The 6,000-nt window shown below is 47.6% G+C and overlaps 1 protein-coding gene across 5 annotated transcripts in view; it reads right to left on the reverse strand.

Annotated features, from left to right (window-relative positions):
- Positions 1-5,308, reverse strand: part of GPR160 (G protein-coupled receptor 160) — a 46,886-nt gene extending 41,578 nt beyond the window's left edge. For 2 of the 5 annotated variants that reach the window (XM_066346879.1, XM_066346881.1), the window contains exons 1-2: positions 5,168-5,245; positions 4,367-4,500 (exon numbers count right to left, since the gene is read on the reverse strand). The gene's annotated coding sequence lies outside the window, so the exon portion shown is untranslated. The other 3 variants (XM_066346880.1, XM_066346882.1, XM_066346878.1) reach the window with 3 other exon arrangements.
- Between the last annotated feature and the right edge of the window lie 692 nt (positions 5,309-6,000).

Here is a 6,000-nt window from a genome sequence, read left to right on the forward strand (position 1 = left end):
AGACCTCCAGTGAACTATTAGCCTCTCTCATCTACAATTCCATCTGCAAAACGGACTGATAATACCCAACTCTGAGAAATATGTGAGAATTAAAAACATGTGTGTGAAGACTACTATGCACTCTCAACAAATGATGAATTTCCTTCCCCATATCTCTAAAGAAATGACTTAGCAAGTCTCACTTAGCGTCTTTAGATTTCAATGTTCTCATCCATTAAAAACTAAAACAACCCTCCATTACTGCTGCTCCGCCTCACAGGGGGGCACGAAGTGACATAGATGAAAACAAAGTGTTTATATATTAAGTAGAGTTATTGACTTGATTGCCAACACCCTTTCCTCTCCTTTCTAAACCAACAAAAGAGTAATCTGCTTTTCTAATGTGTTTTTATCCTCAAATAATGTGATGAAGGGAGAATATGGTATCACATTTGTGGTAATTCCTTAAAATGGTTACTAGAAATTACTCTCCAGCGTCCAATTCCACCCTCCTCACACAGAGCAGGGAAACATTATTCCGTCACTGCCTGGCCACCTAAGGGCCAGGAATTGTCTTCTTTCTCCATGCTCCTGTTTTAGAGAACTGAGGCACAAAATAAAGTGACTTAACAGTTGCATATTTCCTTTTGTCACACAGAAAACTGACCTACATGGCAATTTCACTTAAGAATCATCATGAATTCAGTATTATATTTTCCAACTGTAATGAGGCTTTTGTTAATTCCCTCATACATTGCAAGGAAACTGGACATGCATTCACTCAACTGAATCTTTAAAGCATCTTTACAACTTCTTTCACACGAGCAAATCTGCATGAGGCAAGTTCTAGGTTGAGGGATTCATTCAACTTCAACTTTCAGCTATCACAGACAGCATTTATGTGGCTTTTTTTCTCTTAAAAGCAAAGAGGCATTAAAGTCAGTTACACTGAAACTACTAAAAAATGAGGGTTTATCTTTAAGAAGTATGTCGCCCCTTCCTCCCCCTCTATTGAACTTTAATACCTCCCTTGAACAATCATCACTTTTTCAAATTACGAATGAAGTATGACAGTTTTAGGAGGAATTATATGATAAATCCAGAGGGGAGTAGAAACAAGAGTTGGATGAACATAGTACAGATATTACTCCACACATCCTCCTTCTTCAAAGCAGGAGGAAAGGAAAAGGATAGTGCAGAATATTTTAGGAGTCAGTTCTTTACTAAATATTTACATGTCATGATGTCTAAAACAAACAGGGTAAGCACATAAAAAAGACCAACACAGATAAGATCTCTCAGGTAATAAGATCCACTCACCTGGTGATCTGTTTTATATTGTAATATACACTTTTAATGGATGCACACAATGCTTCCAGAAGTGTACACAAATTTTAAGTGTATGTGGGTGGGTGTGTTGACTACTCTGAGCTCTGGTTTTTGATGAGCATCACTAGCAAAGGATTTGGGCAGTTCAGAAAAATTGCTAACACATTTTATACAACCTGTCCCTTTGCAGACAACTGAACCCTCAGGCCTGCTAATACCCTTGGTATAAAAAAAGCTGACCTAGCATCCACCAGCATCAACTTGATCCGCTTAGTGCTGTCACACTCAGCAAACACCCCATGCCTTCTGAGCAAAGCAAAGTGGCACTCCAGAAGAGAGAAAAAGACTTTATGGGTCTAGAAAGGCAGCCTTTACACCCAATTTACAAAGAGTGAGCATCTGTGAAGGCCTTGAACCTAGAATCACTAGCAGCTAACTTTCAAAACTACTTTATACAAAAAAAGCTTCACAGGTGGTGGTGGTACTTTGAAAGGAAAATGGCAAACATACACAAGTAGAAACGGCAGTGTAAGAAATTCCATACCCCAAACCAGGGGTCAGGAACCTATGGCTCTCGAGCCAGATGTGGCTCTTTTGATGGCTGCATCTGGCTCGCAGACAAATATTTAATAATAAAAAAAAAATGTTAAAAATATAAATCATTCTGATGTATTACAATCCATTCATTTCCTACCGCTCATGGACAACACCAAATTTTTATTGGATAATGTGTAATGAACACGGGTTGTTGTATGGCTCTCATGGAATTACATTTTAAAATATGTGGCATTCATGGCTCTCTCAGCCAAAAAGATTCCCAACCCCTGCCCCAAACCCTTCATCCAGCTTTTCACCTAGTTCCCCCTCATTCCAAAGGTAGTGCTCTTCAAAACTGGGGTATTTTGAAGCAAATCCTCAACCTATATTTCAATATCAATGTTTATTTCTAAAAGACAATAATTAAAAAAAACTCAAACCTATAAGTATGATACCATCACCTAAAGTACCTAAATCAGTGGTTCTCAACCTTTCTAATGCCGTGACCCCACAATACAGTTCCTCATGTTGCGGTGACCCCAAACCAAAAAATAATTTTGGTGGCTACTTTGTAACTGTAATTTTGCTACAGTTATGATTCGGAATGTAAATACCTGATATGCATTATGTATTCTCATTGCTACAAATCAAACATACTTTAAACATAGTGATTAATCACAAAAACAATTTTTAATTATATATTGAGAAATATTTATTACTAATGGACCTCCTTACCTAGTGTATTGGGGCTACCATTCCGTAAATAGCTGCTTAACTAATGGATCTGTATTTTCCAGATTAGTGGCAAGTTTTCTGTATAGAACAGTATGAACTACGTCATAGGATACACTGCAGTTTCTGCACAGCATGGTATCTTTCAGGGCTCTTTCACACTATAAAGCAGCGGTTTCTGCGGTGGAATCCACATCTCATTTACTTCAATGGGAGACCCGTGGATTCCGCAGAAGAGAGATCCCCTGTACGGCAGAAATGCAGTTCTGACACATTTCTTCCTCTCCTATTCAAGTCAATGGGAGGCCGCAGCAGATTCCGCTCAAATATAGAGCATGTTGTTTAATTTTTTCCACGCTAGAACTTTTCCTAGAGCAGAAAAATTCCCAAGGTGGAATCCGCCACCCCCAATAGACTTCTATAGGAGGCAGATCTTTTACACTGCGGAATCCGCACAGCAGATTCCTCAGTGTGAGGCCTCTTTCAGTCTATTGGGGGTGTCGGATTCCACCTTGGGAATTTTTCTGCTCTAGGAAAAGTTCTAGCGTGGAAAAAATTAAACAACATGCTCTATATTTGAGCGGAATCTGCTGCGGCCTCCCATTGACTTGAATAGGAGAGGAAGAAATGTGTCGGAAACTGTCATTTCTCCGCCTCTTATTGAAATCAAAAGGAGGCTGCAGCGGATTGTGTAGTAACCCGAGATTCTCCGGAGCTCTCTTCCACAAAATCCACCGCACTCCCAATGAAATCAATAGGAGGCAGATTCAATGCCAGAAACAGCAGTTTCCTCATTCAGAATATGGGAAAATAGTGGGAGATATGGGAGATAATTATACATTGGGGAATAGTGTGAACTACATCTTATAGTGGTCTCTTATAGTATAAGACCGATGTAGTTCACACTGTGTAAATGTATGGTGCTTTGTGTAAGTGTCAACTGCTTTGTGTACTGTGTAATGATTACACACAAAGCACCTTACACTTACACAGTATTGTGTGTATGGTGTGTGTACTGTTTTTACATTATTAACCTTTTTTACACCAGCAGGCTGTCTCGCAGGCTCTCTTGGCTCTCTGCCTCTTGCCTCTCTGCCTCCTAGGCTTCGGCCCTCCAGCGCTTGCTGCACCCGCCCACTGATGAGGTCAGCAAGCGCCGGACACACGTAATGCGCTGCTATGGACTGCATGCTAAGCATGCCCCCCCCCCTTAGGCCCCGGAGGCATGATGCAATCGCGTCTGCGCATGACCGCAGGCATTCAGTTTGGAACACACAGCGTGCATTCAAACTGAATAGCGTTGCTGCAGACGGCAGCGCGGCTTCTCAGCGGCTAAAGCCATGGGAAATATTTTCTGATGGCTTTAGGCGACCCCTGTGTTTTGGTCGTTTGACCCCCCACGGGGTCGCAACCCACAGGTTGAGAACCGCTGACCTAAATAAAACAAATATTCTTAACGCTACCAAATAAGCAGTACAAATTTCCTCTGTTGGGTCAATTTTTAAAAACTGTTATTTTAAAATTAAATCAGGATCCAACCAAGGCTCACAACCACAGGTTCCCCATCCCTGTGGTTTTCATTACAGCCAGGCTGATCCCCACTGGCAATCCTCAGTAACTCTGTATCAGCGGTTTTTAAAATTAGAGGTTTTAAAAAAATCTGAAAAAGCACAAACGAAACAGTTTGACCTGAAGCAATCAAGCAGTTTGAGAACCAAACACTCATATGTCCATTGCAATTCTCATCCGTGTGCCTTTACGTCTCGGGTTTCAGCAACCCGCCCCTTACCAAGTCATTTGCACAGGTTAAGGCGAAAAGAGCGTGCTTTCTCCCCACTGGACTTTTCCTCAGCAGGCCGGGTCCGCACGGTTGTCTCCGGAATAGGGGGCAGGCGCTGCCGCCACCTACCCAGGCCACCTGGTCTGGTAAGAAAAGGAGCTTCAGCCAACGATTTCCGGAGGGAGGTCCAGGTTATTTAGAGAGAATTTTGAACCAGCCCAGGCTGGTCATTAGCGGAACCAACCGAGGCGCCACTGTCTCCAACAACAAACAGCCCCGTAAAGCCCTGGGGCTCAATCCCACAGCCCCGCGCGCGCGCAAGGGCTCGGTCCCCAACCCCGGGGGCCAGGAGAAGGGGCGCAGAGTCCGCCCCGACGCAGACCGGTGCGGCCGTGTGCGTGACTGTCTACGCCCCCTCGATGTGCCAGGAAGGAGTGCGAATGACACACCTGCTTTTACGTTTAGAAGCTATCTCCCTCGGAAACTGAGGGCGCGAGTCTACGCCTGCCCCAGGCCACCGTCCCTTCGCGGTCTCCCCGCCCCCCACACGACAGCGCCAGGCGCCCAGGCTACTAGGAAACCTCCAGCCCAGGCGCTCGGCCGTCGGAGGCGTTCAGCCAAGGGCCCCCGCCCACACCGGGACCTGAGTCGTGGAGAAACCCCAGCCCCCGCATCCCGGGAAGGGGAAAGAAGGGCGAGTCCTCTCCCCGGACGCGCAGGGAGCCCGTCGGGGGAGCCGCGAGCGGCGCAGTGCCGTTTGCCCACCGGACCCGGGTAGGGGAAGCAGCGGGGCCGGCCCCACGCACTCACCCGAGGTGGGGCGCCCCCGACTCGCGACGCCCGTGTCCCGGTCGTTGGGCACCGACCAAAGACGCGACGAGACCGCTGCCCCGGTGCCTGCCGCGCCCTGCCCCAGGGCACCGCCCGCAGAGGGAGGCTCTCCGACCGCGCGCTCCTGGGAGGAGGGGCAGAGGTGGCGAGCGCAGCCGCGGGGACCCCGAGGCGACCCTTGCCGCGGTACCGCTCGCTCCGACCAGGAAGTACGGACTTCGCGTTTGGAGCCTTGGGGCGCGCACACACCGGCACCACCTTGCGAGAGACCGGCCCGAGGGCGCCGCCTGCCGTTGGGCGCCAAGAGTCCATGAAAGCCGCCACTACAGACCCCCGGGAGACGAGCCGGAGAGGAGCCGGGGTTGAGGCTGGAGGAAGGGACAGCTCCAAGGTGCGGGGTGGAGGGTCGCGGAAGCGGGAGCCCCCTGGCACTCAGTGAGACCCCTTTCCTCGTGCCAGGCATTGAGGCCCCAGCCCGAGGAACTTCCATCTCCCCAGCTGGGTGGGCAGAGTGGTCATTGGCAGTTGTCTCCAGATGGGGGGATGTACGTACGCAGGGTGAGAGAACCTGAAACGTGTGTGCCTCTAAGCAACCGCCTGGAGTGCTCGGTGCCTTCCGAAAATCTGCAATAGCACTTTTACAAGTAGCACACTGACACTGCATTCTTTCTTGAGTCAACAGTGTTAATTTGAAACTTAACAAATGTTGAGCACCTTGGACTTGCCATGTAAACATTTAAAATAGTGCCCAAGGCCCTGGCCGGTTGGCTCAGCGGTAGAGCGTCGGCCTAGTGTGCGGAGGACCCGGGTTC

This window comes from Saccopteryx leptura, chromosome 8, assembly GCF_036850995.1.
Source record: "Saccopteryx leptura isolate mSacLep1 chromosome 8, mSacLep1_pri_phased_curated, whole genome shotgun sequence".
Lineage (NCBI taxonomy): Eukaryota > Metazoa > Chordata > Mammalia > Chiroptera > Emballonuridae > Saccopteryx > Saccopteryx leptura.